General features: G+C 45.9%; 1 protein-coding gene across 4 annotated transcripts in view; it reads left to right on the top strand.

Moving 5' to 3' along the window:
• The first annotated feature begins 418 nt into the window (after positions 1–418).
• grik5 (glutamate receptor, ionotropic, kainate 5) overlaps positions 419–9,876 on the top strand; it is a 617,387-nt gene continuing 607,929 nt past the window's right edge. For all 4 annotated transcript variants that reach the window (XM_061947301.1, XM_061947318.1, XM_061947309.1 and 1 more), the window contains exons 1-2: positions 419–674; positions 840–971. The gene's annotated coding sequence lies outside the window, so the exon portion shown is untranslated. The remainder of the gene's footprint in view (positions 675–839; positions 972–9,876) is intronic.

The following is a 9,876-nucleotide window of genomic DNA, read 5'->3' as shown; positions in this document are numbered from 1 at the left end:
TTCCAAATGATAACCAGTATGTGTGTGTGTGTGTGTGTGTGTGTGTGTGAGTGGGAAACGTGTGCGAGACTTGGTGGTGTGATAACGTTTATCACGCCGAGCATGAAGCCATGTCAAACTCTGTCAGGGTAGTTTAGCCCGACTGCGGGTGTGCGACATCCACACGCCACTGTGTGCTTTTTTGTCCTCTCTCCTCCTCCTCATGACCATTTCTTTGTTTTTGTGTGCCTTGCTTCTTCTACCAAAAGCTTATCGCGCAGACTGACAGAGAAGAAGAGCAGTGGGGGGGCAGTTGATATTCATCTTTGAGGAAAAATACCTTGGAGGGAGAGAGAGAGAGAGAAGGAGCGGGGGGGTGGAGCAGAGAGAGAGAGCGAGAGATGATTAGATTGGAGAGAGAGAGAGAGAGAGAGAGAGGTGGCAAAGTGAATGCAGCTGAATCACAGTGAGAAGTCCACCAGGTGGATGCAGGGATGGATGGATGGATGCATGGATGGATGGATAAATGCCAGCCGGATCAACAAATGGATACCCTGGACGTCGGAGGCGGGTGACGAGTGAACGAGCGAGGACGCCGGGAGTCGCCTGCGTCTCCTGTGGGAGAGCCGCAGTGGAAGTAACGGCGCGCAAGTCATTCCTCCTCGCCAAGAAGCCGACGGAGGGAATTCAAAGTGGTGAGCATTGACGGTCCTTGAACGCACCACGTTAGGGAACACTCACTGAAATAACAACTACTCCACACTTGGTGTGTGTGTGTGTGTGTTTGCGTGTGTGTGTGTGTGTGTGTGTGTGTGTGCGTGTGTGCGTGTGTGTGTGTGTGTGTGTGTTTTCACCCACAGCTGAGTGTGTGTCCATACAGCCAGCACATTGGTATTCAGCCCAGGGAGCTCCACGATCTCACTGCGCCTTTCCCCAGGATGGGATCACAGAGCTGGGATTGTGTGAGCCAGGGGAGAGCCTCCCTCCAATGGGTGAGTGTCCATCCCTCCATCCCTCCATCCCTCCATCCCTCCATCCTTCTTCCTCTCATTCCTCCCCTCTTCAGTCTGCTCTCTCTGTCCGGAGATTTTCTTCCCCTCTCTCCCTCATCGCGTCAACCGGTGTCTCTCCTTCTGTCTCCCGCACTCCCCCCCTCCACCTGTTTACTTCCCACCCCTCCTTATTTGCTCTCCTCCATCTTCATCTTTTCTCCTCATTAAGCATTCTTCCTTCCTTCTGTTCTTTCCTCAATCAAGCATCCTTACTTCCTTCTGTCCTTTCATCCTCAAGCACCATTCCTTCCTTTCTTCTGTCCTTCCTTCACCAGGCATCCATCCCTCTGTTCTCTCCTCATCAAGCATCCATCCTTCCCCCCTCTCCATCAAGCATCCATCCTCCCCCCTCACTCCATCGCACCCCCCATGTCCGTCTATTCAACCAGTGTCCCTCGATCCTTACCCTAATGTCCTCTCCTCGTCCTGAATCCATCCCGCCATCTTCCCATCCATCTTGATGTATGTCTCCTCAGCCAGCATCCGTCCTTCTCTCTGCCTTCTGTTCAGTCCTCTCATCCAGCCTGTCCTCCTCTCATCCAACCCTTGCATGTGTCTTAAACCTGGGTCCATTCCTCCTTGTGTTTTCCCCCCAAACTAGTCCTCTGCATGCCTCCTTAACAGACATCCTATAACCTTTCCTTGTCCACATTCCCTTATTTCCTCTCTTCTTAAAGCCTCAATCCCTCATTCTGTCCTTTCGTCCTCGAGCACCATTCCTTCCTTTCTTCTGTCCTTCCTTCCCCAAGCATCCATCACTCTGTTCTCTCTCCATCAAGCATCCATCCTTCCCCCCTCTCCATCACTCTCTCATGTCCGTATATTCCCTACCCTAATGTCTTCTCCTCATCCAGAATCCATCCCGCCATTTTCCCATCCATCTTTAGGTATGTCTCCTCAGCCGGCATCCGTCCTTCTCTCTGCCTTCTGTTCAGTCCCAGTCCCCTCATCCAGACTGTCCTCCTCTCATCCAACCCTTGCATGTGTCTTAAACCTGTGTCCATTCCTCCTTGTTTCCCCCCAAACTAGTCCTCTGCATGCCTCCTTAACAGGCAACCTATGTCCTTTCCTTGTCCACATTCCCTTATTTCCTCTCTTCTAATAGCCTCAATCTCTCCTTATGTCCTTTCATCCTCAAGCACCATTACTTCCTTTCTTATGTCCTTCCATCACCAAGCATCCATCCCTCTGTTCTCTCCTCATCAAGCATCCATCCTTCCCCCCTCTCCATCAAGCATCCATTCTCCCCCCTCTCTCCATCGCACCCCCCATGTCCGTCTATTCAACCAGTGTCCCTCGCTCCTTACCCTAATGTCCTCTTCTAATCCTGAATCCATCCCCCCATTTTCCCATCCATCTTGATGTATGTCTCCTCAGCCAGCATTCGTCCTTCTCTCTGCCTTCTGTTCAGTCCTCTCATCCAACCCTTGCATGTGTCTTAAACCTGGGTCCATTCCTCCTTGTGTTTTCCCCCCAAACTAATCCTCTGCATGCCTCCTTAACAGACATCCTATGTCCTTTCCTTGTCCACATTTCCTTATTTCCTCTCTTCTCAAAGCCTCAATCCCTCATTCTGTCCTTTCACCCTCAAGCACCATTCCTTCCTTTCTTCTGTCCTTCCTTCACCAAGCATCCATCCCTCTGTTCTCTCTCCATCAAGCATCCATCCTTCCCCCCTCTCATTCACCCCCCCATGTCCGTCTATTCCCTACCCTAATGTCCTCTCCTCATCCAGAATCCATCCCGCCATTTTCCCATCCATCTTGATGTATGTCTCCTCAGCCGGCATCCGTCCTTCTCTCTGCCTTCTGTTCAGTCCCCTCATCCAGCCTGTCCTCCTCTCATCCAACCCTTGCATGTGTCTTAAACCTGGGTCCATTCCTCCTTGTGTTTTCCCCCAAACTAGTCCTCTGCATGCCTCCTTAACAGACCTTTCCTTGTCCACATTCCCTTATTTCCTCTCTTCTTAAAGCCTCAATCCCTCCTTCTGTCCTTTCATCCTCAAGCACCATTCCTTCCTTTCTTCTGTCCTTCCATCACCCAGCATCCATCCCTCTGTTCTCTCTCCATCAAGCATCCATCCTTCCCCCCTCTCTATCACTCTCTCATGTCCGTATATTCCCTACCCTAATGTCTTCTCCTCATCCAGAATCCATCCCGCCATTTTCCCATCCATCTTTAGGTATGTCTCCTCAGCTGGCATCCGTCCTTCTCTCTGCCTTCTGTTCAGTCCTCTCATCCAGCCTGTCCTCCTCTCAACCAACCCTTGCATGTGTCTTAAACCTGGGTCCAATCCTCCTTGTTTCCCCCCAAACTAGTCCTCTGCATGCCTCCTTAACAGGCAACCTATGTCCTTTCCTTGTCCACTTTCCCTTATTTCCTCTCTTCTTAAAGCCTCAATCCCTCATTCTGTCCTTTCGTCCTTGAGCACCATTCCTTCCTTTCTTCTGTCCTTCCTTCCCCAAGCATCCATCACTCTGTTCTCTCTCCATCAAGCATCCATCCTTCCCCCCTCTCCATCACCCCCCCATGTCCATCTATTCCCTACCCTAATGTCCTCTCCTCATCCAGAATCCATCCCGCCATTTTCCCTTCCATCTTTATGTATTTTCCTGAGGGAACTCTCCTGAAGGAATTAATAAAGTACTATCTATCTATCTATGTCTCCTCAGCCAGCATCTGTCCTTCTCTCTGCCTTCTGTTCAAGTGTCCTCATCCAGTCTGTCCTCCTCTCATCAAACCCTTGCATGTGTCTTAAACCTGGGTCCATTCCTCCTTGTGTTTTCCCCCAAACTAGACCTCTGCATGCCTCCTTAACAGACATCCTATGTCCTTTCCCTGTCCACATTCCGTTATTTCCTCTCTTCTTAAAGCCTCAATCCCTCCTTATGTCCCCTCCTTACCAATGTAATCCATCCTACTGTTTTCCCCTCTCTCCATCTCCAACCTGTGTCCAATCCTCCTTGTGTTTCCCCCCAAACTAGTCCTCTGCATGCCTCCTTAACAGACATCCTATAACCTTTTCTTGTCCACATTCCCTTATTTCCTCTCTTCTTAAAGCCTCAATCCCTCATTCTGTCCTTTCGTCCTCGAGCACCATTCCTTTCTTTCTTCTGTCCTTCCTTCACCAAGCATCCATCCCTCTGATCTCTCTCCATCAAGCATCCATCCTTCCCCCCTCTCATTCACCCCCCCACCCCCATGTCCGTCTATTCCCTACCCTAATGTCCTCTCCTCATCCAGAATCCATCCCGCCATTTTTCCATCCATCTTGATGTATGTCTCCTCAGCCAGCATTCGTCCTTCTCTCTGCCTTCTGTTCAGTCCCCTCATCCAGCCTGTCCTCCTCTCATGCAACCCTTGCATGTGTCTTAAACCTGTGTCCATTCCTCTTTGTGTTTTCCCCCCAAACTAGTCCTCTGCATGCCTCCTTAACAGACCTTTCCTTGTCCACATTCCCTTATATCCTCTCTTCTTAAAGCCTCATTCCCTCATTCTGTCCTTTCGTCCTCGAGCACCATTCCTTCCTTTCTTCTGTCCTTCCTTCACCAAGCATCCATCCCTCTGTTCTCTCTCCATCAAGCATCCACCCTTCCCCCCTCTCAATCACCCCCCCATGTCCGTCTATTCCCTACCCTAATGTCCTCTCCCCATCCAGAATCCATCCCGCCATTTTCCCTTCCATCTTTATGTATTTTCCTGAGGGAACTCTCCTGAAGGAATTAATAAAGTACTATCTATCTATCTATGTCTCCTCAGCCAGCATCCGTCCTTCTCTCTGCCTTCTGTTCAAGTGTCCTCATCCAGCCTGTCCTCCTCTCATCAAACCCTTGCATGTGTCTTAAACCTGGGTCCAATCCTCCTTGTTTCCCCCAAACTAGTCCTCTGCATGCCTCCTTAACAGACATCCTATGTCCTTTCCCTGTCCACATTCCGTTATTTCCTCTCTTCTTAAAGCCTCAATCCCTCCTTATGCCCCCTCCATCCTACTGTTTCCTCTTCGTCTCTTAAACCAGTGTCCATCCCTTCTACGAAACATCCAATCCTATAGTCCTTCCCTCATCCTGCAGCATCCATCCCTCCTCATCCCCACCTCCATGTCCTTTACGTCTCCGCAACATCCTTTCTTGTGTTCCATCCTTATGTCCTCATCCAGCATCTATTCACTGCCTGTCTTTTATCCATCCTTTCTCTCTTGGCCCTCGCCAACCTGTGTCCATCCCTTCCTATGCCCATCATCATACACGACACTGCCCATGTCAACATGGAAGCAGGCTAGTCCCATTTGATGGATTTTCTTGGGACGTCTCACTTCAAGCGTTTTCCACCTCTAACCCTTCTTGCCTTGTCAAACCCTCTCTCTCTGCGCAGTCAAACAGAATTCTGACGTCTGAGGCTCTTTTCTGACACGGCCAATGAATGAAAGAGTGTGTGTGTGTTAAAGGCAGGCTATTTCTGGTGGTATTCCATATGCAAGTGTGTGTGCGTGTATGTCTGTGAGACAATGCAAATAGGATAGAGGTGTGTGTTCAGTCCCAGCTTGACGGATTGGAAGATGAACATGTTTAACAGCTTCGGGCGTGACAGCTGCGACACATGTGTACACACAAAGACACACACACACACACACACACACACACACATGAACATGTGCGTCTTTTTCCTGCATCTCTTGCGGACTTCCCGATTCACGGCCACCTACGAGTTTTCACACCTGTGACCGGTAGCATTATTGGCCGTACACACGCACTGAACACTAAAGTGTGTTTTTTTGCAGCTTAACACCCAAATTTGATTCATCCCTGGGAACGTATTAAAAAAACATCACATCATTAATCAAAAATAACTTAACAGGCACTGACTTGTTTTTTTCCGTGCCCATAGGGAGTTTGTCCTTTTCTACACAGCGTTTCATGGTTATTGTCCACAAACACACCCGTGCAAATGACAAATGTCCAGTTATGCCAGAGCCAAAACTGAGAAACAAGTGACGAGACAGAGGGACAATGAGCGGCAGAATTAGTGAGGAAAACTCTATAAAAAATGTCATTAAAATGGTATCCAATATGTATATATATACATACAGTCGTGGTCAAAAGTTGTAAAGGACATAATGTCATGGTTGTCTTGAGTTTCCAATAATGTCTACAACTCTTATATTTTTGTGATAGAGTGATTGGAGCACATACTTGTTTGTCACAAAAAACATTCATGAAGTTTGTGTCAAGACTTGGTCTTGGGTGTTAGCTTTTCCGGGATGCAACGGAAAGTTGGCTCGGGCGAGACGGGAATGAAGGTACATGATTTATTAATACATGAAAAAAAAGTACAAATGAAAAGCACGCACAGTGGCGGAAACTATGAACAATTAAACAAAACACTAACTGTGGCTTAATAAACAAAAACTTACTTTGGCATGGAACCGGCATGAAAAAACGAGCAGCAAGGCTCATAAGGGTGTGGAGAGTGTGCAGATGCATGAATATGGGGTGAGGTCGTCAGAAAGACAAACTGAAAAACACTGAACTTAAATACTACAGACATGATTAACGAAAACAGGTGCGTGACTCAAGACGTGAAACAGGTGCGTGACGTGACAGGTGAAAACTAATGGGTTGCTATGGTGACAATCAAGAGTGCACAATGAGTCCAAACGTGGAACAGGTGAAACTAATGGGGTAATCATGGAAACAAGACAAGGGAGTGAAAAGACAGAAACTAAAGAGTCCTATAACTAAACAAAACATGATTACACAGACATGACAGTTTGGTTCTTTTATGAATTTATTATGGGTCTACTGAAAATGTGAGCAAATCTGCTGGGTCAAAAGTATACATACATCAATGTTAATATTTGCTTACATGTCCCTTGGCAAGTTTCACCGCAATAAGGCGCTTTTTGTAGCCATCCACAAGCTTCTGGTTGAATTTTTGACCATTCCTCTTGATAAAATTGGTGCAGTTCAGCTAAATTTGTTGTTTTTCTGACATGGACTTGTTTCTTCAGCATTGTCCACACATTTAAGTCAGGACTTTGGGAAGACCATTCTAAAACCTTAATTCTAGCCTGATTTAGCCATTCCTTTACCACTTCTGACGTGTGTTTGGGGTCATTGTCCTGTTGGAACACCCAACTCCGCCCAAGACCCAACCTCCGGATTGATGATTTTAGGTTGTCCTGAAGAATTTGGAGATAATTCTCCTTTTTCATTGTCTCATTTGCTCTCTGTAAAGCACCAGTTCAGGCTAGAATTAAGGTTTTAGAATGGCCTTCCCAAAGTCTCGATGTGTGGACAATGCTGAAGAAACAAGTCCATGTCAGAAAACCCAACACATTTAGCTGAACTGCACCAATTTTGTCAAGAGCAGTGGTCAAAAATTCAACCAGAAACCTTGTGGATGTCTACCAAAAGCGCCTTATTGCGGTGAAACTTGCCAAGGGACATGTAACCAAATATTAACATTGCTGTTGTCACGACTTGGACTGTGGCCTGGTTTGTTCTCCCGAGGTGCAAAAGATTTGGACCAGATGTGGTGTGAAGGGGAGTACATGATTTATTTTAACACTATATATCAAAAAGGAACAAACGAAAAGCGCGCACAATGGCGGAGGTACAAAACTAGGCTATTGAAAACAAAACTTGCACATAGGCAGAAACTGTGAACAATGAAACAAAAACACTAACTGTGGCATTAATAAACAAAAACTTACTTGGCATGGACTATGAAGTGTGCAGAGGTAAACCGAGTGTGACAGGGGTATGAATCCGGATGTCGCCAGAAAGACAAACTGAAAACAATGAACTTAAATACTACCGACATGATTAACGAAAACAGGTGCGTGACTCAAAACGTGAAACAGGTGCGTGACGTGACAGGTGAAAACTAATGGTTGCTATGGTGACATAAACAAAAGTGCACAAAAAGTCCAAAAACAAAACCGAACATGACTAAAACAAAACATGATCACACAGACATGACAGCTGTATGTATACTTTTGACCCAGCAGATTTGCTCACATTTTCAGTAGACCCATAATAAATTCATAAAAGACACATACAGATACAGTATATGAATAAGAGAGCTCAAAAGAACTGGCATAGGCGCCAGATAAAAAAAATGTGTGTGTGTTTGTGCCTATTGTGTTAAAAACTGTATAATTGATAAACATTAACATAAATCAAATTGTCCAGTTCAATTTATAATATATATTTTATAAGGTACACTTATTAAAGATAAAAAAACATGTGATTAATCGAGATTCAAATCAAATCAAATCAAATCAACTTTATTTATAAAGCACATTTAAAATTTACCACAGGGGTAGCCAAAGTGCTGTACAATGGACAGGTTAAAAGATAAAACGAGTACCGAGCAAACACAACACAACACAAACAGAACACGATAAAAAATAAATAAATAAAATAGAATAAATAAAAACATAAAAACATAAAAACAGGTTCACAGCAGGTGTATTATGGGGCGCCATTGCAGGATGGATATCACTCAGTGTTAAAAGCCATGGAATAAAAGTATGTTTTTAAGAGAGATTTAAAAACAGGAAGAGAGGAGGCTTGTCTAACACTCAGGGGTGGGTCGTTCCAGAGCTTGGGAGCAGCAACGGCGAAAGCTCTGTCACCTCTAAGCTTCAGCCTTGTGTCAGGGACCGTCATTATTAATTAATCATAAGTTAACTATGGACAAATTTGATAAATCCTGATTAATTCTGAGTTAACTATGGACAAAATTGGATAAATCCTGATTAATTCTGAGTTAACTATGGACAAAATTTGATAAATCCTGATTAATTCTGAGTTAACTATGGACAAAATGCAATTAATCACGTTTAAATATTTTAACCGTTTGACACACCGACTTTGTGTTTTTTCAACCAATCTTTCCCAAATTCTACACACATGTGCTTGCCAGTTCCTCAAAGATGTGTACCAAATTTCTTGGTGATTCGGGGGACCAACCTAACGTTACAACAAGTGTTTAGTAGACATGTTTGAAACATTTCAAGTCAGGATTCCAACTTGTGGGTTACAAAACAGATTTGTCAGAAACACAATAGGATGGGCAACAGAGTATCAATCAATCAATCAATGTTTATTTATATAGCCCTAAATCACAAGTGTCTCAAAGGGCTGCACAAGCCACAACGACATCCTCGGTACAAAGCCCACATAAGGGCAAGGAAAAACTCACTCCAGTGGGACGTCGATGTGAATGACTATGAGAAACCTTGGAGAGGACCGCATATGTGGGTAACCCCCCCCCCCCCTCTAGGGGAGACCGAAAGCAATGGATGTCGAGTGGGTCTGACATAATATTGTGAGAGTCCAGTCCATAGTGGATCCAACATAATAGTAAGAGTCCAGTCCATAGTGGGGCCAGCAGGACACCATCCCGAGCGGAGACGGGTCAGCAGCGCAGAGATGTTCCCAGCCGATGCACAGGCGAGCGGTCCACCCCGGGTCCCGACTCTGGACAGCCAGTACTTCATCCATGGCCACCGGACCTGTGCCCCCCCTTCCACAAGGAAAAGGGGAGCAGAGGAGAAAAGAAAAGAAACGGCAGATCAACTGGTCTAACAGGGGGTCTATTTAAAGGCTAGAGTATACAAATGAGTTTTAAGATGGGACTTAAATGCTTCTACTGAGGTAGCATCTCTAATTGTTACCGGGAGGGCATTCCATAGTACTGGAGCCCCAATAGAAAACGCTCTATAGCCCGCAGACTTTTTTTGGGCCCTGGGAATCACTAATAAGCCGGAGTTCTTTGAACGCAGATTTCTTGCCGGGACATATGGTACAATGCAATCAACAAGATAGGACGGAGCTAG

This window comes from Nerophis lumbriciformis, linkage group LG04 (genome assembly GCF_033978685.3).
Source record: "Nerophis lumbriciformis linkage group LG04, RoL_Nlum_v2.1, whole genome shotgun sequence".
In the NCBI taxonomy this organism is placed as follows: domain Eukaryota; kingdom Metazoa; phylum Chordata; class Actinopteri; order Syngnathiformes; family Syngnathidae; genus Nerophis; species Nerophis lumbriciformis.
This window is presented reverse-complemented; position numbering and strand designations above follow the sequence as displayed.